Consider the following 25,196-nt stretch of genomic DNA (forward strand, 5'->3'; position numbering starts at 1 on the left):
GTCGGGCTTTCCCGGGGCGCAGGGCAGGGGTGTGGGTGCGGGTGGCGGCGGGCACCAGGAGAGCTTCTGGTCGGCTCCTCGGGCCGCAGTCCGGCATCACTTCCCCGGGGGAGGTGAGTGGGGTGGGGAAGGCAGCGCCGCGCCAGGACCGCGGCATGTCCGTCTGGGACAGGTGAGGCGAGGAGGGGCGCCCACGTTGTGGGCGTGAAGGCCCGGTTCGCACACGCTGCCTGCGGGGCCGGGGAGTGGGATGGTGGGCCAGCCCTTTTCGAAAGTCCCGGAGACGGTGGGGTCGAAGGGCAGGGCGCTTCGTGTGTTTCCGCGGGTGCTGCCTGGAGGGTTCTTGAGTTCGTCCTTGGCCTCGGAGCAGCAGGGGGCTTCTTGGCAGTCCCCGCATTTGACGGGTGACCAAGGGAGGCCCCGAGAGGAAAAGTGACTTCTGAATGGCTTCAGGCTTCTCACGGTGACTCCGTAAGCGAGCACCAGAAAAAGCCAGGGTCCTCTTCTCCAGCACTTGCGGGTCCGCTCTCTCTACGGCCTTAACATCTCCCCACTCCCTTCGCAAAGTTAGGCTCGGTGGATGTAGGGCCTGTTTTGGGGGGCGGGGTTCGTGGCTGAGCGAGTGGATTGAAGATTGACAACTCCGTGCGGGGCTTCTCAGTTTGGAAAGCTTTTGTGACAGGTGTTTATCATTTCCTCTTCCCATAGATCCGACAGGAACATCCTTGGATCTTGGTGTCTGGACATAGGAGGTATGAATCACTCAGATAATTAACTCCTTTTAATCGTCAGTGTCTTAGAGCTATATTTAGTGGTTATATTAGTGCAAAATGAATGGGTATGCAGTTGTAAAACCTAGAGACAGAAGTCCGTGTTTCCTACATGTGATTCTGAACCGAAGAAGTAGAACATTTGTGTACATGATGACTATTTTAGATCTATGAGTCAGGAAATTATTAGACTTTTGTAAAAATCCAAGAAATGCAGGAACCTTAAAGATCATTGAAAAATGAATACCGTCTTCGAAAGGCTTTGTTGCTAAAGTGAAGGTGTTCTGACTTCATTGTCTTTTAAAGGATGATTTCATAGTTAACAGTGTTTTTTGCCTTTGGTTGCAACTCAGCCTCTTTACCAGGGCACATATATTAATTTTGTTTCGCTGGAATATCCGGGACAGCCTTTTCTCAGGAGGATTGTTACTTTGCGGAATAGGCTAGAGTTGCCAAAATAAATGTATTTGGGCATCCCATTCTGGCTTCCCAGCCCCGCTTCCCCCCCCCCCCCCTTTTTTTTTCATTTTTAAAGTAGGTCAGTTTCTGGAAGTTTCAGATAGTAAGCCTATTATTAATAACTGTTACGGAAGTTTACTTTTGCTACTGTCCGTGCTTTTGCCTCATCCATTATTAGATCAGGTGAGTGAGACGGTTGAGATTTTTGAACGTTGTTTGCTCAGGGCATTGGGTAGGAAGAGCGATGGCTCTGGTTGTCTCAATTTATAAGTAGTAGAGGTATAAGTGAAAATATTGAGTAGCAATTTATTTTGAAAATACAGCTGACAGGCTTTTAATGCACGATTCAAATTTTGTAGTAGGAGGGCTGATTTCTTCGTCCAGGTTAACGAGGATGCTTTATTTGGGGTATGTCGGGTAATTAAAATCTTTAATTTGTCACTGATTCGAGATAAATAGGATAAATTCCTACATGGATAGGAAAGTAGTTTTGTAGTAATTAGAGCATGGCTCTGTAAGCCTGGATGTCTAAGCATTATCTTCTGATGAGTTTCTACCTGGTTTTGCTTATTCGTTGTTAGAGCTAAAATACTTCTTTCTGTTGGTTTAGTTAGCCTTTAGTAGTTCTCTCATTTAGGTAATATCAGTTTCCCACTCATGTTATAGTTCAAGTATGGATTCTTATGTGGATAATAACTGTGTGTTAGCAGCTACACCATGTTGTAGAAAAAGCATGGACTTGGGAAATCAGACTGGAGTTTGATTTTTGACTTTTCATAACTAGCTGTTTGACTTTGACCGGTGCTGATAGTTATTGAGGAAGCTTATTATATTGTAAGCTTTGAATTTAACACTTGACATGAATTAATCTCATTTAAGCCCTGTTGTACAGATGAAATTCAGAGATGTTAAGTTGCCTAGAGAAACATACAGCTAACGTGGTGAACCTAGAAATAGAAACTGCTTGTTACATACAGTAACAGGGCTAGGGTTCTGGCTGCCTTCAAAGTCCTTTATATTGTAAGAGGTTTAACTTTCCCGGTCTTCTTCTTCTTCATCATCATGATCATCTTCTACTTCTTCTCTTTTTATTAAAAATGAATACTAATACTTAGCTCAGCAGGTTTTGAGGATTAATGGAGAACTTATATTCTCCATTTCTCTCTTGCATTTCATATGCTATCTTAGGCTGTGCTTGTGTAATATGGTGGTTTTGTAATCATTGTGAATATAAGCTTTTAAAATGTGAGTATACTTTATTCCCAAGGTTAATAGTAGTTCTAGGAGATGGGCTGTGATCAGTGATAATGGGGGCATCCTGTGAAACTGTCTTTATTCTGTATTTTTTCCCAGTGGCCTGGGTGATGATAGAAATACCTTTATACTTGTGAATGACAACAAGGTGGTTGTAGTTGCTAAGAATCTGGGAAGACAGAAATAGAATTTTAAAAGGATCTTGATTACTCGGTTTATCTAACTCTGGATTCTGTTCACTGGTATACTTGGTTACCTAAACTATAAGTAGTAAGTGGAAGAGTGTCAGTGGAACAGAAGTTGAATAGGAGTTAGCAGTTTATTGTATACTAAAGACCATACTCTTCAAACAATTCACAATGTTATGGTAAAAGAAGATAATCTGGTTCCTGACATCTACCTGATACATCACCAGAAAGTTTGTTCAGTGATGGGATGCATTTTGAGTGTACTGTGTAGCTCATCTAGTTAAATCTGCATCCAAGAGGTAGCTGATGGGATTTGATCTTGGGTTTTCGAACATAGTTTGTGTGAAAGGAAGCTAACTGGCCTATGGAGAGAATAAATCTGTAGTCACTAACACCATATTTTCATTAACCCATCTAACTAGTCCAGAAAACATGAAAGAAACAAGGAAATAATTGTTAGAGTCTTAAGTTTTGTTGACTTCATATTTTGAGAGTAGAGAAATAAGACAAGATCAGGGTTAGAACACATCTTTTAAGATTTATGTGAAAAAGTAAAAGGTTCTGGACTTACTTAATCTGGAGAAAAGTAGGTGGTATCTGTAGAATGTCCTGAACTTAATGGTAGCTAATGATTGTATAAGTTATGAGTTAAAAATATTTGTATTAGTAAGATTAAAAATAGAGATGATGTGAAATGTCATGAATCAATGGTAATAAAAAAATGCTCACTTTTGTAATCGTGAGTTAAAAAATGTTACGGCATTCGTAAGGAGAGGGAAGAATGGAATGAAGGAAAGGGAGAGTTGTTCAGATAAGCAAATGTCTGGGAATGAGGAAACTTGAGTGTGTGGATTGATGAAGAGTTTCCATAGAACAGTTCTCCAGAGAGAGCGGTCCCAGTGCCGGATCTGGTAACACTTTAGACCCGAAAGGCTCATAATGGGGCCTTTGTTAGGTCTGAGTGGTAAAATATTAACTTAAATATTAATTAAATATTAATTAAAAATTAACTTTAAGACTGCCAAATTAAAAAAAGGAGTTATGTACCGTGAGACATCTCTCCCAGGAAAAAGGCCATATAGACCTTTGAAAACAGAGCTTCACAGAAGCAGGTTTCTTTGAAGGTGCAGGTAAAGGTACATTTCTTACCTCTTCGTGTTACTAAAGACCACTAATGCTAGTATGTATGAACTGAAAATGCAGGAAGAAGTATCCTGTGTTTAAAGTTGATTTGTGTATGTGGGATGGGATAAATTGAGTTGTAATCAATCTCTTTTTTAAAACAATGTTTAAAAATGTTTGTTTATTTTTAGAGAAAGACAGTGCAGGCAGGGGTGGGGTGGGGGGTTGCGCAGAGAGAGAGAGAGGGAGACACAGAATCCAAAGCAGGTTCCAGGCTCTGAGCTGTCAGCACAGAGCCCAATGCGGGGCCTGAACTCATGACCTGAGATCATGACCTGAGCTGAAGTCAGGTGCTTAACTGAGCCACCCAGGCGTTCCTGAGTTGTAATCAGTCTCTTAATGGAAATTTCTCTCTCTTTTGTTGACTCTTTAACTTACTCCCTGAGATCTGTTGACACTCAGATTCTAGTTAGGTAAGAAATTGAATTCTGGGAAGAGTGAGTTAACTATGCAAAGTAGAATTTCCTGATTATATGATGTGGAACATGCTGATGTGTGTAGTCTTTTTCTCGGAAATTTTAAATAAAAATATTTGTTTGCACCTGGCTGGCTCAGTTGGTGGAGCATGTGACTCTTGATCTTGGGGTTGTAAGTTCAAGCCTCACCTTAGATATAGAGATTACTTAAAAATAAAATTAAAAAAAAATTCTTTTTGTACCTGTTGGGGGGTGGTATAAAAGACAGTTCTACCTTTGATAGCAAGCTCGATTAATTGACTGTTTTATTTAGTTTTTTCCTGTTTTCTTCATAAGGCATTTGTGAGTTGGACATTGAAATAATGAGGTGTGAGATTGGAAAACAGTAATGCTGAATGGTCACAGAGAGGTCAAAGACTGGTCTCTTCATAGAAAAGGAGACATGTCTGGAGAGTAAGTGATAGCGTGCTAGTAAAGGATCTGGGGTTAGGCGGTTTCTCTCGGTAGGGTATTCTTTCCACTCTTGCCTTTGTTTTGTACTCTGGTTAATGGCCCATCTCAAAACTTGCTATGTGTTTTTTTCCCTTTTCTACTGAGAACCAACGTCGAGGATTGCTTCTGATTACTTGACAGACTCTTATTACATTTTTATTTTATTTAAAAATAAGTCATGGAACAGTTCCCACATGTCTGCTGTGCCTTCTTTTTTTTTTTTTCCTAATTTTTTTTTTTTAAATGTTTTATTTATTTCTGAGAGAGAGAGAGAGCCTGAGCAGGGGAGGGTCAGAGAGAGAGGGAGATACAGAATCTGAAACAGGTTCCAGGCTCTGAGCTGGCTGTCAGCACAAAGCCTGACGCGGGGCTGGAACCCACAAACTGCGAGATCATGACCTGAGCTGAAGTTGGACGCTTAACCGACTGAGCCACCCAGGTGCCCCCGGTGTGCCTTCTTCTAACAGCATCCGTGTTGCTCTGCTTTTTCCCATTTGTGAAATAGGATGAATAATGCATTAGTTATTAACTTATTTTGAAATACAAGACCAATGTTTTGGTTCCCAATTCTTTTTGATCTAAGGAGCTGAGTAAAGTGAAATCACCTTTTATATGGGGACTTTGGGCCTAAATTCTCATTTAAGGTAAAAATCCTGTGTAGTCAGAATTACCCTTGAAAAAGTCCTCTAGGAGGTCACCCGTTTGAAAACCAATTGTTAACTGACATACTGTTTTTCACTTCCAACAGCCAGTTTTTCTTCCATCTTTTAGAATAGGTTATTTTTTTTGTGAGCTGGATCATAATTGGCTATGTGAGATACCTTTGACAAGTGACTGGGACTTTAGATTGGCTGAGAAACAGCAGATTTATAGTCTCCATTGCATGCTCACTCTGGGACAAGGATATAAAGGCAGGCATCCTGCCACCATTATTTTAAGTTATTTTTTTCTCTTGTTTTTCTTTGTTTCCTGTAGCACAGGTAGTTGAATGAGTATAATTAAAGGCATATATGATGTGAGTCCACAATGTGTTAATAATGGAGAAAGAAATCAGATATTTATACTCTCTCTCCAGGTTTATATTGGGTGTTTTATAGCACGCAAAGAACCTAGCATAATTAAAAGGCTAAGTAATAAAGTTGGAAATATTGGGGGACCATTTGTACTTTGTTAAATTCTGGATTGGTATTCAGCTATAGTGAGTGTTAGATAATGTCTTCCTTACTGGTAGTAAAATCTGCATTATTTTAAAAGAACTGTAGGTGCACCTGGCTGGCTCAGTTGGTAGAGCATGGAACTCTTAATCTTAGGATTTTGAGTTTGAGATCCAAGTTGGATGCAGACTTTACTTAAANGCCTGAGCAGGGGAGGGTCAGAGAGAGAGGGAGATACAGAATCTGAAACAGGTTCCAGGCTCTGAGCTGGCTGTCAGCACAAAGCCTGACGCGGGGCTGGAACCCACAAACTGCGAGATCATGACCTGAGCTGAAGTTGGACGCTTAACCGACTGAGCCACCCAGGTGCCCCCGGTGTGCCTTCTTCTAACAGCATCCGTGTTGCTCTGCTTTTTCCCATTTGTGAAATAGGATGAATAATGCATTAGTTATTAACTTATTTTGAAATACAAGACCAATGTTTTGGTTCCCAATTCTTTTTGATCTAAGGAGCTGAGTAAAGTGAAATCACCTTTTATATGGGGACTTTGGGCCTAAATTCTCATTTAAGGTAAAAATCCTGTGTAGTCAGAATTACCCTTGAAAAAGTCCTCTAGGAGGTCACCCGTTTGAAAACCAATTGTTAACTGACATACTGTTTTTCACTTCCAACAGCCAGTTTTTCTTCCATCTTTTAGAATAGGTTATTTTTTTTGTGAGCTGGATCATAATTGGCTATGTGAGATACCTTTGACAAGTGACTGGGACTTTAGATTGGCTGAGAAACAGCAGATTTATAGTCTCCATTGCATGCTCACTCTGGGACAAGGATATAAAGGCAGGCATCCTGCCACCATTATTTTAAGTTATTTTTTTCTCTTGTTTTTCTTTGTTTCCTGTAGCACAGGTAGTTGAATGAGTATAATTAAAGGCATATATGATGTGAGTCCACAATGTGTTAATAATGGAGAAAGAAATCAGATATTTATACTCTCTCTCCAGGTTTATATTGGGTGTTTTATAGCACGCAAAGAACCTAGCATAATTAAAAGGCTAAGTAATAAAGTTGGAAATATTGGGGGACCATTTGTACTTTGTTAAATTCTGGATTGGTATTCAGCTATAGTGAGTGTTAGATAATGTCTTCCTTACTGGTAGTAAAATCTGCATTATTTTAAAAGAACTGTAGGTGCACCTGGCTGGCTCAGTTGGTAGAGCATGGAACTCTTAATCTTAGGATTTTGAGTTTGAGATCCAAGTTGGATGCAGACTTTACTTAAAAGTAAATAAATAAGCTAAAGAACTATATAAGTTGTTAATGTTTTCCTTGATATTTAAGGTATCTGGATCTAAACAGTACTCTTGGGATAGCACAGTAAGAAAATACCAGTCTTTTAAAAGTTAAACCATAAGGTTTGGGGAGGGTGTCGTATAGGGGTTAAAATGTGAGCATCAGAGCCACGTACAAGTGACTTTGAATTCCACCCTCATCACTAGTTAGCTCTGTGGTTGGGTTCAAGTCACTTAACCTTTTTTTAGTTTCTTCATTTGACAAATGGAGGTAATAAAAGCTACTGGAGAGAATTGTGAGGATAAGAGGCTCAGTAAATGGTAACATACTATTTGTTTAATGTAGTTATAGTTTAATAACATTTAACATATTCAACAAGTATTGTATGTGAGAGAGAGAGAGAGAGAGAAGAGAAGAGAAGAGAAGAGAACAGGGAGGTGGAATTGAGGATTGCTCCCTCTATTATTTTAACTGGAGCAGCAGGCAGTAACGACCTAGTGTTGTATTCAGGCTTTTCATTGTAAAATACCATGATTTTGCATCTTTGGGAACAGCATCCTAAAATGCTCAAGCTGTTAATCTCATGTATCGCTAATGTACATTTTATGTACATTTTTTCTCTTTCTCTCTCTGGGTGTGTTTACAGTCCTTTCCCCCCATCCTCTGTGTTACTGTTACCCATTGTCTCTCTCCTTCGCCATATTATAATGTTAAAAAATGTTTAATTAGGTTTAGTTAGTGGAATTTTATATGCCTTATTTTCATTGAAAAATACTGATTAGTGAAATGTGTCTACATCTTTTTAAAAGGAAAATTTGAAATTTTATTTTATTTCTGTGGCTTTTGGATTGTTTTCTTTACATGTAGGTCACTGGTTCATCAAAGACTAAGGATTTTTCATTCATCTCTAGATTATGCCTTAACTTTTTATTTTAAATGTTTATTCATTTTGAGAGACAGCACGAGCAGAGGAGGGGCAGAGTAAGAGGGAGACAGGATCTGAAGCGGGCTCTGTGCTGACAGAAGCGAGTCTGACGGGTCTTGAGCTCATGAACCAAACTGTGAGATCATACGTGAGCTAAAGTAGGACGCTTAACCACTGGCTGAGCCACCAAGGTGCCCTAATTATGCCTTAACTTTTTAAGCCATCAATTTTCTAAGCTCATTTATAATTTATTTTGTCCATGATTTTCCCAAGTTTCTCTTAAAATTTTTCTTTGCCTTACTGTTTTTCCAAGCCTAAGAGATAGAATCCTTATTTACATGCCAATTATAATAAATTATTTCAGTTTACTATGTAGAATGTAAAGTACTACAGGCAGGTAGCCTAATTTTGTTCAGAGTACTTAATTACTTGGAAGACTAGACTAACCTAAGAAGTTCTCAGTTAGGGGCGCCTGGGTGGCTTATTCAGTTAGCATCCGACTTCATCTCAGGTCGTGATCTCACAGAGTGTGGGTTCAAGTCCCACATCGGGCTCTGTGTGGACAGCTCAGAGTCTGGAGCCTGCTTGAGATTCTGTGTGTGTGTCTCTCTGCCCCTCCCCTGCTCACACTCTGTCTCTCTCTCTCTCCAAAATAAATAAACATTAAAAAAAAAATTTTAACTCTACAAAAAAAGTTCTCAGTTAAAATAGATTTTTACTTCATGGATCCTTTTGATATGAAAATATGCTTTTTATAGTGATTACTACTGCCTTAGAGTTCATTGATGAATAATTTTGAGCTAACCCATGGTTGTTTTCTGTTCAGTTTTTGGCGAGAAGAACAGGATAAACTACTTAGGGTCAAAAGCATCTTAATGTGTTTTTCCCTTGAATCCTTTCTTATCTCTGAGGCAGCCCATAGTGAATGACCTTCCTCATGTTCCCTTAAGAGTGTTGTGGCAATTACCAGTTATCATAGCACATAAGTGGTGTGATTTTTATAGGCAGGAAGGAAGGAAGCTTGGTTAGGGCCTTTTGGTTATACCCTCAGGATTGTGTTGGCACATCTCATTATTCACTATTGTTTTAGTCCTGTGTGTGCCAAGCACAGGGCTGGCTGTTGATGAGAGCACTCTGCCATCTTAGCAGTAAACAGCCCAGCACGTGAACACCGTGCTGCTGCCCCGTGCAAGTCCAGAAGACACCATTCACACTGTGTAGGGAACAGGGCCCTGTGGCCTGGCCTTCCGTCTCTTTCAGTTGAAAGAAGTTCAGAATCTCCATCACATGCAAGTTAATCCATATCTTTATCATATAAGACAAGGCCCTTCATCATGGCCTATGTTTTTAGCTCCATTTGTAGCCTTTCCCTAGAGTCCACCCTGGGCTCCAGCCAGTTTGACTAACTTGTATTCCTGACATTTTCTAGGATTGCTCACCTTAGTATTTTTTTTTTGTTAAGTTTTTATTTTAATTCCAGTTACTTAACGTCCAGTGTTACATTAGTTTCGGGTGTACAATTCAACACTTGCATACATCACCCGGTGTTCCTCAGAGCAAGCGATCGCCTGTGGAACCCGTCCCCTGGGCCTCCTCCTCTTGCCTCAGTACGTCCGCGTGTGGTAGTTCCTCTGCTTGGATCCCATCCCTCTCTTATTTTCCCTCTCTACTGCCTGTTTGCTTGATGAGCTTCATACCTGTTAGGTCTTAAATCAAGGGGTAGTTCTTCTCGGAAGTCTCTTCTGTCCTTTGCCCTCTGCTCCCTGTTCCTAGAGCTCCCACGATACCTGCTTTATAGCAGCATGTAGCCGTTTTGTTTGATAGATGTTTGCTTATCCATCTAGCTTACTAGACTTGGCTCCTTGAGGTTAACACTTTCATCTCTGTCATCGCCAGCATTTAGCACAGTGCTTGGCATCTGTGGACAGTGATGTCCTAAAACATGACTTCTTATGAAATCAGAAGTGGTGATAAGCCATAATGATTTTTGCTGGAATGCTAATTTAATATTTAGAGATTTATTCTGAAATATTAGGATACTTGGGCAACATTAATTTTTTTAAATTTTCCTTTTCCTAAATCAAGCAATGGTCTAGGGTAAATTTCAAGATACTGCTGGCTAGGATAAAGACACTGTTTTAAGTGCATCGGAGAATATTGTTGGTGAGCCTTTCTGTCCAGTTTAATGAAAAATTGACCATAAATGGTCTCAAAGAAAGACAAAGCTTTCTTTTTTTAAAATTTATTATTTTTTAAGTTAAATCCAAGTTAGTTAACATGTAGTGTAATAATGATTTCAGGAGTAGAATATAGTGATTGATCACTTACATATGATACCCAGTGCTCATCCTAACAAGTGTCCTCCTTAAGGCCCCTAGCCCATTCAGCCCATCCCCCCAGCCAGTGCCCCTCCAGCAGCCCTTAGTTTGTTCTCTGTATTTAAGGGTCTCTTATGTTTTGTCTCCCTCTCTGCTTTTGTATTATTCTTGCTTCCCTTCCCTTATGTTCATCTGCTTTATATCTTAAATTCCACATGAGTGAAATCATAGTTGTCTTTCTCTGGCTGACTAACTTCGCTAAGCATAATACACTCTAGTTCCATATAATGCCGTTGCAAATGGCAAGATTTCATTCTTTTTGATTGCTGAGTCATATTCCTCAAACAAAGCTTTTCGATCCAAGAACGGGTGACCCATAGGATGGCAGTAGCACCAGTTCCAGCTATTTGTGCCAGTAGCGCCTGTTGCTGCCACTGTGCGGGAGCGGGTGAGAACACTGTGGAAGCCCAGCCAGGAATCCTCTTGGACTTTTGCATGAGCCAGCTTCTGAATGATAGAACTACGATGCCCATTCCCCATATCTTCTACTTTTTAAAAAAAAATTTGTTACTTAGAAGTTTATCTTAGATTTCTTAGCATTGAGAGAAGCTATAACTCATTTATGTATTAACCTCTGAACAGAATGACTCTTGATGAAGAGGAAGTAGTTGATACTGAAGAACGTAGTGCTGTGGGTGAGGGTGTGTACGGTCACTAAGGCGCCTGGGAGAGGGTATTGGGAGAGTTGGAAAAGGGCATTGGGATGAGTGTAGGAGCGTGCCAAAGACAAAATGTACTTCGTTGTGAAATTTTACTCTTTCTTCACACCCCTGGTCTTGCCCTGTCCCATTCATTCACCCATTCATTACTTGGTGCTGGCCTCATTCTCAGCCTTTAAGATTTGTAGTCTGTAAGTCCAACATCGTGGGACAAATGTTCTGACACATACAGAGGAACAGAGATGAGAGATGTCCTCTGCTGGAAGGTAGAAGGGCCAGTCAAAGTATGGTGGAGAACATACTTGACCAGGGTCTGGAAAAACTTAGAGTTCTTTAGCCAAACTGTTAGGGAAGGGCGTTCTTGGCAGAAGGAACAATGTATGTAGAGGAATGGAGTCAGGAAACAGGCCCTTTGAGGAACTACAACTGTGTTCTGTATAGAAGGGAAGTAAGGTTTGTAAGAGGTGAATGATAACCATTGGTGAAAGGCAGGTGGTGTTGACAGCTAGGCAGGACTAGATTCTGAAGAGTATTAACATGTCTTCCATTTAGTTGTAACTTTGTCCTTGGAGCCCAATTGGGTCTCTCCTCTACTCTACTTCCCCATGGCAGGGAAACTCACAGTACTGTGCATTATAAGACTTTTCAACTTTTTGCTAGTGAGAGGACTACTCCGCTTTCTTAATCCAGTGTACTTCTTCAAATTATATGAGCAGAGGATGCCTTTTTTTCTGTCTTTAAAGCAGGCTTCATGGTCAGGACAGAGCCCAGAGTGGGGCTTGAACTCAGGACCCTGAGATGAAGACCTGAGATGACATCAGGAGTCAAATGCCTAATCAACCAAGCCACCCAGATACCACAGGGGATGCCTTTTTAAACATTTTATTTTGGAGGGACTCTAACCAGTTTGGAAAATGATGCTGCAGACAATGGGAAGCTGTTGAAATTTTAAATAGAAATAATCATGTCTAGTTTGTATATTGATAAGAATGAGGAAGACCAGAGAGGGTATCAGGACCTGAGTTGAAGCAATGCCAGTGGAGATAGGGTATGGTGAGGTGGATGTAAGAAAGGTAGAAATGGTAAGACTTAGTGCCTAGTTGGATATACGTGTGGAATAGGAAGGAATTTAGGATGACTCCCAAAAATCCTGGCATGGAGTTTTATGCAAATCATATTCATTTAAGGAGTAGAGGGAAGGGGTTGGGGGCAGGTTTGGAAGAAAGATACAAGGAACCTATTGAATTGTAGCTGTATGTAAACATGTATGGTTGATGTTTAAATCTGTGGGTCTGGAGCTTGAGAGAGATTAGTGCCAAAAATACTGATTGGCAGCTCTTGGTAGTTTTCATCATCGATGAAACCATCAGTGGTGCCACCCTTGGTCCTTGGTTTATTATAAAGAGAGAAGGCCCAAGAATATTAAGAAGTGGGCAGAGGAAGTGGAGTCTTGGGGGAATATTAATAATTAAGAAGTGGGCCGAGGAAGTAGAAACTTGGTAACCTGGCTACCTGCCCCATGCCCCAGGCTAGTGTAATACCAAGTATAATTTAGAATTGTGGGAGGTAAAAGGTGTGGGCCATCCTGGGAACCTGGCCAATATTTTCCTTATGAAAGAGTATGTATTTCAGGTACATTTGGCTTTGAAATAAATTTTTGGAAAACAGACCCTTGAAAGATGATACTGTCTGCATATTAATACCTTAATTTGTTGGTAAGGCTTTTTGACATAAAGTCACCCCGTGCTTGACTTTGTGGGAAAGTAAAATATACTAATTTTGGTTAAGTGAGGATTATTTTTTCCTATTTTTAAAAGATGATATTGACTGAAAACTGGTTAGTAAAGTAGATAAGGCCTGTAAAAGTGTTTTGTAAACTAAAAATCCCTGTACAGATGTCAGTTAGCTATTGTTACAGTTGACATAGTGCCCAAATGCATTGATTTTTTTTTTTTTTTAATCCTGAATGGTGGATTACAGAATGACCATAGGAAATGAGAAATTTCAGATTTCTGTGATGGTTGTACCATGAGTAAGGCCATTATTCTCTTCAACGGCAATTTAAAGTGCTGTGTTTCTGGAATACTTGTTGAGTGCAGATGTTAAGGTCTTTGCACTTCCTTTCTATGGTGAGTCAATGTGGATAGGTTTCAAGTTGGGGAAAAGGAGTAAAGTGGAAAAAGACAAATGCACATTATTTAAAAAAAATGATCCAAGTACCTATCAATTACAATTGTAAATTAGCAGGATTGTACTTTTTGTACGGAATAGTTTCCTATTGATTTTGTGCTTCCTTTGTGGTCAGGTCTTCATAATATCTGGAAGAATGAAATGTGAACTGTAGTGTCATACAGATGATGAGTAAAACTGATTTTGCTTTCTTGCCAACAAAGTACAATAATCCTGAAGTAAACCATGCTGAGTTAATAAAAATTATTTTGGAGTTTGCTGTTAATAAGAAAAGGGAATATCTCTGGGGTCTGTGTAACTCCCTAACTTACTGCCTAAGACTTAGAGTATAATTTCCTAGAACTTTTTTTTCCCCCTCTTTTTTTTTCACTTTTTGACTATTCCTACCCACCCCTACTTCTTTTCCTCTGAGCCCTTCCTCTCCACTGTACTCTGTTTTGGTACCTATCTGTGAACACTATTACTTTCTGTTTCAATATGCAGCTTCAGTGTAATCTCTTTGAATAGGTTTAGTCAACAATTTAAACTCAGCACTGTACTGCCAACAGTGTGCTTTTGCTCAGCTGAGATGGCATAGTTCTGTGGAAAGTTGAGACCAGCTTCAAGCAGTACGTGCAGTGACCACTGTTATGATGGTCACCTGCCAGTAGCAACTGTAAGGTTTTATCTAAGCTGTATCTTGGTTTCTGTGCAAGACTGTGGATAATAGGAGTCTTAGAATTAGTGAATGTTTACAATTTATTTTTATTATTGTTACTATTTTTTAAGGTAAGCTCTACACCCAGTGTGGGACTTGAACTTATGACCCCCCAGATCAAAAATCACATGCTCTACCGACTGAGTCAGCCAGGTGCCCCTGAATGTTTAAATTTTAAAAGATAATTTAAATTTTAAGTTCAAATTGCTGATTGAAATGTCATACAAATTATTAGGGATTTGGATTAATAGCATTACATTTATTATTTAGAGGAAATAATCACTAATTTGCTTTAAGATGGAAGAAACATTTCATTCATATATTACTTAACTAAATCCTTATCTTACCTCTGAATTTAAAAGTGTAACTTTTAGTTTGGGCTTTAGTTTAGTTAGGCTTACTTAGTGTATACAAGCTGTAATTAGACCTCTAGATTCATCAGTATTTATTGTATTAAATACCGAACAAGTTCGTCATTGCTTGCTTTAAAAGACTTGTTTCAGTCAGGTTTTTCTGCTTGTAAGTACCCCTAAAGCACAAAAGTCATCTACTTTATTTCATGAGTTTGAAGAAACTGTTAATGGTAACATATATGTATATGTGCATATGACATGAAATTCTCGTTGAGATTGGTGGATCAAAGTGTGGGAATATTAAATTCCGATATACTGTTGGTTTTCCAAAACAGTAGTACGGATTCACTCTTAACAACAGTCTATAAGGATGCTTCTTGTTATTTATTTGTTTGTTTGTTTGTTTGTTATGCATGCCAGTTTAATGGGCAAGTAGTGTTTTACCACATAATGGTATGCTTTGCCTCATCTTGCTCTCTAATAGGTTCGTGTACCTTTTAATTGTTACTGTTCTCCTCCCCCTTACTCCATAACATTGTAAGATCTCCAGCTTCTGGTTTCAGACCATTGTGAATTCGGGAGTAATCTTTGTAAAGACAGTAATGATATACCTGCTTTCTCTTCCCTCCACCACCGTTATCATTTGTTTTGGGTCTTATTTTTCCATCAAGACATATGAAACAGAGGTTATATATCTGTAGCAAACTCTGCTTTCGCAGACTAGTATTTCCAGTAGTACTAAAAAAAAAATCTTACAACTTTTCCGAATCACTTTTGATCAGCAGCTTTCTGTTAAGGCCAGTGAAAACTGTCAACCTTTCCTTACCAATGTTGGAACATCACCTAGTGGTGAAAGAGTGCAGCAGCAAGTTGCTTATGGAGGCAATACTTGTAGTTTTTATGGTTGGAATGTATCCTACGGATTATTACAACTGCTTCATTTCAGTGGAGAAGAAATTGAAACCAAAACAGGAGAAGGAACTTGCAGAATAGTTCATGTTGGATTAGTTGTCTTTTTTTTTTTTTATTTTGGAGTGATGTTGGATATCTCCTACAATTCCTAATGTAATAATGAACGTGGCATATATAGTTACTTAATGCTTGTAGATGGAGTAATTTGATTAAATAACTAAGGATTTGCCGCTGTTTATGCTCTGTCACTGGCTACTATTCCTCAGGGGAGCAAAATGTGAAGGGGATATAAAAATAAATACAATCAACTTTAGCTTACTAGAAATGTTCTTGTTAAGGGGGCCTTTAAAATGACTACTTTTGGGGGCACCTGGGTGGCTCAGTTGGTTAAACATCCAACTTCGGCTCAGGTCATGATCTCATGGTTCGTGGGTTCGAGCCCCACGTTGGGCTCTGTGCTGACAGCGAGCTCAGAGCCTGGAGCCTGCTTCAGATTCTGTGTCTCCCTCTCTCTCTGACCCTCCCCTGCTCATGCTGTCCCTATTTCTCAGAAGTAAATAAAACATTAAAAAAATTTTAAAAAATTAAATGACTACTTTTCTTGCCTGGGGTAAAATAACCTAATTAAGAGAAATCCAGAGAATCTGGAGAATGGTTTGATAGAGCACCATGAAGTGCTTTGCAGGTTTCTACAAGTTTCATACCCAAGGGTGCCATGCATTGTAGAATGAGAACTTTATACATATGCTCAGCCTTTCTTCTTTCCTTTCTTTAACTATTTTAAAGTATTATTAGATGTAGATGGTGAAAACATTAAAAAGGCACTAAAATCTCGCCCTCAGTCTCACCCTGCAACACGCTATCACCACTGGTAGCCACTCTCCAGTTTATTGATATATTTGGTGAGGGGGAGGTGCCAGTTTTCTTTCGAGGCCTTTTTGATTCTGCCTATTTTAAATATTCAGTCTATAGGACTGGTCTTATCGCAGTGATCCTGTCTATTATTTACTACTGTCTGCTGCAGCATTTTTCATAATAGATGGTAAGATTTTGAAATCAGTCTAGCAATTTTGTAAATCTCAGCCCTTGAATATGAAGCTTTGAAAAGTCACATACATGGAGATTTAAGGAGAGGTTTGAAAATTTTAAGATGAAAGCAGCTTGAGTAAGTGAAAAAAAACCTCTCATATAAGTAGACATTTAAAAACTGCAAACTTTTTATTATGTTGTCTATAAAAGAATTCTTACACATTTCTGTTTTTACAAAGCAAAAGTTAAAGCATTAATATCAATTGTCAGTCCAAAGCTACTTTCCCCATTTTTACTAATTAAGTATTTTGCAGTTGACTAAATCTCAAAGCCACAATTTTATCTAATGATAACTCTTAACCACATGAAGTTTCTATGAATAAAAGGGTTGATTTCTAGTGTAGTTAATAAAAGTGATCAAAACATACATAGGTATGCTTGGGCTAAGTTGTTAACTCTTAATGTTCCCAATATTAATCCTAAGACAGATAGTTACATTATTTTTCTTAATTATGACTTATTTTGTTTTAGCTATCACATTGTTTTGTTACATACAAAAAATATAATTGTACAAAGACTGCACTTTACAAATGTAAATACAGTCTTGGTTTGGTGTATACTGGATACAATGGTCTTCCTTAAGCCTAAACACAGAAACAAAAGCATGTATTATAAGAGAAAGTTCAAGATGGGAAGTGATAAAATGGGTATTCAGTAGAGCTTTGTTAAAATTTAGCTGGTATCCTTGTAAAATTTCCATGTATTCATGAAATTATATTATGTCATTCTTATTGTTGAGAGCTGACTTGAAGTGTTAAGTTTGCCCTCATAGAGAGTTGTGACAATTTGGTTTCTGTAGTTCGGAGATTGAGTTAAGAAAATAGTTATACAAATATTTGTATAGCTATTAAAATTGAGGTGTTCAATGAGTAAAGTAAGGACTTTATATGTATTAAGGCTCTTTTTATTTCAAATGTAAAGGGAGAGCTGCTTTTGAATTGCAGGTTATCTTAGTTGCTGTGGATGCTATAGATTTGACGTGAAATAATATTCAGAGTGCTGACAGAACAGTTTTTACTTCAGGATCTTTAAAACACCTTTTGTTGAGTGGGCCCTAAAGGTGGGTTTATCAAATTGTTATTTAACATGGGTAGGTATGTTTAAGTCTCAGAAATAAAATCTAGAACCACGAAGCCAAGTAGGATGATGATTCATTCTGTCTTTCAACAGTGCAAGGTGACTCAAAAGTCTTAGTGCAGTTTTAATTGTTAAAACTGCAGAGTGTATATTACAAACTTAAAAATTATTTTATTTAAGCATTTCTTTTAGAATAACTTAGTTTTGTGAATTTTGAGTAATATATTTTTAACTTTAGTTTTTACTTTCATCTCTCTGAACTTGGCAAATACTGAAGTAAAAAATTTAAAATGTTTTATTCAAAATTGCTTTACTTGAAGGTTTCCTTGTTACAGATCATTCTAAATCATCTTGTGAAATTACATACTTTATAATTCTGGGCGCATATATGGAATATACTTAAAACTCTCCACACATACTATTATAAAACTTTTGTTCCAACTAATGAGAAGTTCAGGTTTGAAGGCAAAGATGACTTAGAGGTTTGAGGATTTCTATGCCATTAAGGCTAACTCCTCTTGTTTTAGGAAATGAGACATGACTCTTATCCCAGAACATTATACTTCAGATGGTTCTTAGTAATTATATAATGTGAAAAAATAAGTAAACTTTCAAGAACTAGCATTTTATTTAGTGAGATTTATTACTGATAGCTTCATTTTGTCCTGTGTGGCTCTTTATATTCACACAAAAAATCAAGTTCATTGTAAATGCAAGGAAGGGTTTGGTTAAGCACAATAGCCTATAAGCTCCTTGCTATTTAGATAACATCAAGGCTGAGGCATGCACTGTGGAATTGGGAATTCAATGTGCTGGCTAGATACGATTTATTCAAGAGGAGCTCTAAACTGTGGCAGTTAGATGGCAGAAGGGTCTGTGTTCTGAAAACCCATTGAAAGTCTTGGAATATAAAAACCCTAAATTTTAATATCTTAATCATCTTGAAAGCAATTCAGAAAGAATCAAAACAGTATTTGGCAGAAAATTCTCACGAATGGATTTTTATGCTTTGTTTTATTTTTATTATTACTAGCCAGCTTTTGAAAGTGCTGCTGACATAGCAATTGGGAAGACTAATGTTATAGTGCTTTTGGTAAGAAAAATTTCTTTAACTTGTTTTCTGTAATATTGAAATTTACCTGATTAAAAAACATGCATGCACTCTTGAAAACTACCAAAGTTATATTCTGTAAGATAAATGGATTTTAGGAGTTTTATATTAATGCTTCAAATGTTCTAATTAGACATATGGTAGAATAGTATTTAATATGTATTTCCAGCCTTATAAGCAATGTAATTTAAAATATATTTATAGATTTTTATTTTCATGGAATCAGAAATGTTACAGGCTTTCTATTATGTAATGTTTTTAAAATGGAAATATACATTTATAATATGTATATGTTTTAAATATAAGCTGTTGCAATTTTCTCATTGGATTTTATTAAAAGTTTCTATGAAAGTCTTGCTGAAGTCTTGATAATTTCCTATGTGGGTGTAGTATGTTTAAAGAGAATAATAATTGATGGTTTTCAGAGTAGTTTTTTATTTAAATTATTTTTAATGTCTCAACTTTGGTAAAATTTGGTAAGACTTAAGAATTTTGCCTTAAAAAGTAAGCTAAGTTTTAGAACACTAACAGTTATAAAAAGTAATGATACAAGATGGTTGAGAATTGTATTTAGAAGGTTATGAAAACTAGATTGTTATAGGCAATGTATGACGAGGAGATGATGATATAGCTATGTTAAGACTGAGGTGAACTCTGTCAAGATCCATTGGGGAAAAGATTTTAAATAGTTGTAAGTACATGAAGTTAGTGAAAACATTGAATATTAATGATAATTCTTTTTCTAAAATTATAAAACCATGCTTATCTACTAATACATTCTACATTGAAAAATTGGGATTTAAAAAGTGAGGAAGTACATCTGTATTTCTAGGCAATGGATAAAAACAAAAGTGAAGAAGAGAGAGAGTCAAAACTTAGCAGTAAGAGACTGTATGGAAAGTGCTTGGTACATGATCAGTTGGGTCAGTGGATGAGGGATTTATAGAAGTAGAGTTCTCAAGGTTTATGGCCTTTGGTTCCTGGAATGAATATCTTCTGAAAATGTTTCTCTATCTAAAAGCTTCAGATGAGTGCTTTTTATCTTATTTATTTAAAAACACTTTCTATTACAATTTCTACACACTAAAAAAGTAGGAAGATTAGTATAATGAACTTTCATGTACCTATTACTCAGCTTTTAACTCAGCTGTAGTGATTACTAACTCATGGCCATCCCCTGATGAATAAATATAGATTTAAAAATTTTTTTAATTTGGAAGTAAGTTCAGACCTGCAGAAAAGTTGATGTATTGAAGTTGTTCATTAAGGTCCTTGATTATCTTTCTGATATCTGCAGAATCTATAATGCTATCTTGTCTCTTATTCCTGATATTGGTAATTTGTGTCTTCCTGCTTTCTCCTTTAAGTCCAACTGGAAAAATGATCAGTTTCATTGATCTCAAAAAACAGTCTTTGGTTTCACTGATTTTTTCCCCCCCTATTTTACTATTTTTTATTTCACTGATTTCTACTGTCCGTTGTATTGGTTTCCCTTCAGTGCTTACTGTGAGTGTAATTTGCTGTTCTTTTTCTACTTTCTTATGGTAGACACTAAAGTCATGGTTTTAGTGCTATAAATAATTTCTAAATACTCTTTTAGCTGCATCCCATAAATTTTGATATATATCTTCATTTTTGTTTAGTTCAGGATATTTTGTATTTTCCCTGTTGATTTCTACCTCATGGATTTTTCAGAAGTGTATTTTATTTCCAGATATTAAGTCTTTTCTACTTATCTTTCTTTTATTGGCTTCTAATTTAATTCCATTTTTTTAAGAACTTATTTTGTATGACTTGAATTTATGCCCCTGAATGTGGTCTGTCTTGGTAAATGTTCTGTGCACGTGTTAAAAGAATGTATACTTGGCTGCAGTAGAGTGTTGTGTAAATATCAGTTGGGACCAATTTGATTGATAGGTAGTGTTGCTCAGATCTTCTGTGTCATTTGTGTATTTTGAAGATCTGTTAAATGTATACATGTTTAGGATTAGTGTTCTATTTTAATCAGTTGACCCCTTTGTTACTATGAATGACTGTCCCCGGTAATATTCTGTGTTTTGAACTCTACTTTGATTTAATATAGTTATTCCAGCTTTAATTTGAATTGTGCTTGCAGGATATATTTAAACTTTTAGCCAATTATGCCTTTATATTTAGGTTGCATTTCTTATAGGCAAAATATATTTGCTTATGGCTGTGCTTTTAAAACATAAAACCACGATCTCTATCTTTTAATTGTTGTTTAGACCATTTATATTTAATGTGACTATTGATATCAGTTTTATCATTGATATTATGTTTATCACTTTGTTAACGTTTATTTGAAAGCGTGCGTGTGCGAGAGAGAAGGAGAGAGAGAGAGAAAACGAGATGGGGGGGGCAGAAAGAGAGGAACAGAGAATCTCAAGCAGGCTCCAAGCTGTTAGCACAGAGCCCGACTTGGGGCTCAGTCGCATGAACTGTGAGAGCATAACCTGAATCAAAATTGAGAGTTGGACACTTAACCAACTGAGCCATCCAGGTGTCCTGCCATTATTTAAAAATTTTTATTTTAGAGAGCGAGAGCATGTATGAGCTGGAAGAGGGACAGAGGGAGGGAGAGAGAATCTTAGGCAGGCTCCATGCTCAGTGTGGAGCCTGATGGGAGGCTTGATCCCATAACTCTGGGGTGATGACCTGAACTAAAGTCAAGAGTCTAATGCTCAACCAGCTGAGCCACCCAGGCACTCCAAAATTTATTACTTACTTATTAAAATTTTTTGTACCCTTTATTTATTTTTGATAGAGAGAGACAGTGCAAGTGGGAGATGAACAGAGAGAGAAGGAGACACAGAATCTAAAGCAGGCTCCAGGCTCTTGAGCTGTCAGCACAGACCTCAGTGTGGGATTCAAACCCACAAACTGCCAGATCATGACCTGAGCTGAAGTCGGGCACTTAACTGACTCTGCCACCCAGGCATCTCTTCAGCCCCCACTTTTTTTTTTTCCCCCTAACTTTTAGAGAGTGAGAGAGTAGGTACACACAAGGGGGGGAGGGAGGGGAGAGGGAGAGAATCTCAAGAAGGCTGTACGCCCAGCACAGAGCCCAATGTAGGATTCCATCTCACAACTGTGTAAGATCATGATTAAGCCAAAATCAAGAGTTGTATGCTTAACTGACTGAGCCACCTGACTACCCCAATATAATTAGGTTTAAATCACCCGTCTTGCTATTTGTTTTCTATTTCCTCTCTAGTTTCCATTTCCCTCCTTTACTTTGCCTGTTATATCAATTGAGTATTTTTTGTGGTTCCACTTAATCACCTCTGTTGATTTTTTTTTATTACTTATGGCTCTTTTATTTATTTAAAAAATTGTTTTAATGTTTATTTATTCTTGAGGGAGAGAGAGACAGAGTGTGAGTCAGGGAGGGGCAAAGAGAGAGGGAGACACAGGATCTGAAGCAGGCTCCAGGCTCTGAGCTGTCAGCACAGAGCCCGATGCAGGGCTTGAAATCATGAGCCGTGAGATCATGACCTGAGCCGAAGTTGGATGCTTAACTGAGTGAGCCACCCAGGCGCCCCATATTTATTAAAAAAATTTTTTTAAACATTGATTTACTTTTGAGAGACAGAGACAGAGCGTGGGCGAGGGAGGGGCAGAGAGAGAGGTAGACACAGAATCAGAAGTAAGCTCCAGGCTCTGAGCTGTCAGCACAGAACCCACATTAGGACTCAAACCCATGAACTGTGAGATCATGACGTGAGCTGAAGTCAGTCGCTCAGTTNTATTCTTGAGGGAGAGAGAGACAGAGTGTGAGTCAGGGAGGGGCAAAGAGAGAGGGAGACACAGGATCTGAAGCAGGCTCCAGGCTCTGAGCTGTCAGCACAGAGCCCGATGCAGGGCTTGAAATCATGAGCCGTGAGATCATGACCTGAGCCGAAGTTGGATGCTTAACTGAGTGAGCCACCCAGGCGCCCCATATTTATTAAAAAAATTTTTTTAAACATTGATTTACTTTTGAGAGACAGAGACAGAGCGTGGGCGAGGGAGGGGCAGAGAGAGAGGTAGACACAGAATCAGAAGTAAGCTCCAGGCTCTGAGCTGTCAGCACAGAACCCACATTAGGACTCAAACCCATGAACTGTGAGATCATGACGTGAGCTGAAGTCAGTCGCTCAGTTGACTGAGGCACCCTATAACTCTTTTATTTTAATGGTTACTTTAGAGTTTAGAGTGTACATCTTTAACTTATTACAGTGTATTTTCAAGTGATATTAAACTCATATCTGATGCTTTTCATTCCTTCGTGGAGATGCATGTTTTCATTTCCATTTTTCTTTTTTTTTAATGTCTTATTTATTTCTGAGAGAGAGAGAGACAGCATGAGCAGGGTCAGAGAGAGAGNTTTGATTTTGGACGCTATTTTTGCTGGGTATAGAACTTTTTGAATGGTTTCTGTTTCTCAGTACTTCAAGATGTTATGCTTAGTTCTTCTCACCTGCATTATTTTTAGCAAGAAATCCATGTCATTCTTATCTATGTGTGTCACGTATATTTTTCTTCTGACTCCTTTTAAGAATTTTTTATCACTGCTTTTGAGCAGTTCGATAGTGACATGCCTTGTTGTAATTATTCAGTGTTTATTTGCTTAGTATTAGTTGGACTTTGTGGATCTGTAGGCTTATATTTTTCATCTAATTTGGAAAACATTTTGCCATTATATCATTACATATTTTTGGTCTCTCCTACCTTGCATGTGTATTAGGACTTGAAGTTGTCTCATAGCTTACTGGTGTTTTGTGCTTTTTTTCTCCCTAGTCTTTTTTCTGTTCATTTTTCATTTTGGATATTTCTATTACTTTGTCTTCAGGTTCATTAATTTTTCTTTTGCAGCATGTAATCTGCTGTTAATCCCATCTAGTAAATTTTTCACTCATCTCTGAACCTGTACTTTCTATCTTCTCATCAGCTTGGTTCTTTTTATATCTTTCATGTCTCTACTTAACGTGTTCAGTCTTTCCTTTTGCTTTTTGAACATACAGATTACAGTTACAAGAGCTGTTTTAATGTTCTTATTTTCCAGTTCTATTATTTGTGTCAGTTCTTGGTCTTTTCCTACTGATTGATTTTTCTTGTTATGGGTTATATTTTCTTCTTTGCATCTCTGTTAAGTTTTAATTGGATGTTGAGTATTGTAACTTGATGGGACTAGAAATTTTGCATTCTTATAAATTCCTTGAACTTTGTGAAGCTGTGAAATTATTTGGAAATGGTTTATTCCTTTAGGTCTTAAGAGTTTTGTTAGGTAGGATCAGAGTAGCTTTTAGTTTAGGGCTAATTTGATCCCATTGCTGAAGCAACACCCTTCTGTGTACTCTCCCTGATTCCTTGTGACTAACAAGGTTTCCACTGTGGTTGGTAGGAACAGGCACTCAGCCCTGTTTGAACCCTGGTGATGTTTTACTCTTTTATTATTTAATGTTTTATTTACTTGTGAGAGAGAGAGAGAGAGAGAGAGAGAGACAGCGTGAGCAGGGGAGGGGCAGAGAGAGAGGGAGACACAGAATCTGAAGCAGGCTCCAGGCTCTGAGCTGTCAGCACAGAGCCTGATGCAGGGCTCAGACCCACGAACCATAAGATCATGACCTCAGCCGAAGTAGACGCTCAACTGACTGAGCCACCCAGGCGGACCAGTGATGTTTTACTGTCAATAGTTTTGGATGGTGCTTTCCCTAGCCTCCAGTAGTTTGCTCACGTCTGTACTGATTGGTACTCAGCTTAAGACTTGAGGGGGACTGTGTTACAGATTTCCATGTTCTTTCTCTGTACAGATCTCTGCACTGATAGTCAGCCTTACAAACCTGCCTCCTCCTCAGGGGATGCCTTTGATGCTTCCCTAGACTCCTAGCTTCATCTCCCCAACTCAGGGGAGATTGCCCCCTACCCCCTGCTTCCCTTGTCCCCTCCGCCCCCCTACCCCCCACGGGTTCCCTGCAGTACTGGGCTATCTATGCCTTATGCATTCAGTCAACAATAGTTGATCTTTTCTACAGGGTAAGAGGTCGGGTTTGCTCATTCTCCCAGAAATCTGTTAGTGGCCCTTAAGGTTATGGCCCTTAAGAATAGCTGTCACCTCAAGTCATGTTGATTTGATGAATCAGTCTTACCCTGGTGGAATGACTCCAATAATATGCTTCAAACCTGTTAACACTATCCTAGACTGAGAACAAATTGTTACTAAATTGCCCACAGGGCTTTATAATAATGTGGCTTGTTTTGGAGATGTTGGACCAGATACCTCTAAGGCTTCATTTCCACCATGGCACTGAGTCTTTGTTTATATTTATTACATACTATCATGTATGTATGTTACATATAACAATATATGTAACATAATTTATACATAATATATATATTTTTATAATCAAAGTTCTGTGTTTTATTTCTGTAGAAATCCTGCTCTGCATAGCCCTGACAGCATCTCCAGGGCAATAGCAGAAGGCACAGAGGCTCTGAGTGCTGGAGCAGGAGGCATCGGTAGTTTTTATTGGTCATTTTGTTGATGACATAGATCAAGAGATTTTAGTACTCTTATTTTTACATACGAGATTTGTTTA

At 38.2% G+C, this 25,196-nt stretch overlaps 1 protein-coding gene across 1 annotated transcript in view; it reads left to right on the plus strand.

Moving 5' to 3' along the window:
• The first annotated feature begins 707 nt into the window (after positions 1-707).
• The window catches only part of ATP13A3 (ATPase 13A3), an 87,725-nt gene continuing 63,236 nt past the window's right edge, over positions 708-25,196 (plus strand). Inside the window, 1 exon segment of the mRNA XM_077754357.1 lies at positions 708-752. The gene's annotated coding sequence lies outside the window, so the exon portion shown is untranslated.

The sequence above is a fragment of the Crocuta crocuta genome, unplaced genomic scaffold (assembly GCF_008692635.1).
Source record: "Crocuta crocuta isolate KB4526 unplaced genomic scaffold, BGI_CrCroc_1.0 scaffold70, whole genome shotgun sequence".
NCBI lineage: Eukaryota > Metazoa > Chordata > Mammalia > Carnivora > Hyaenidae > Crocuta > Crocuta crocuta.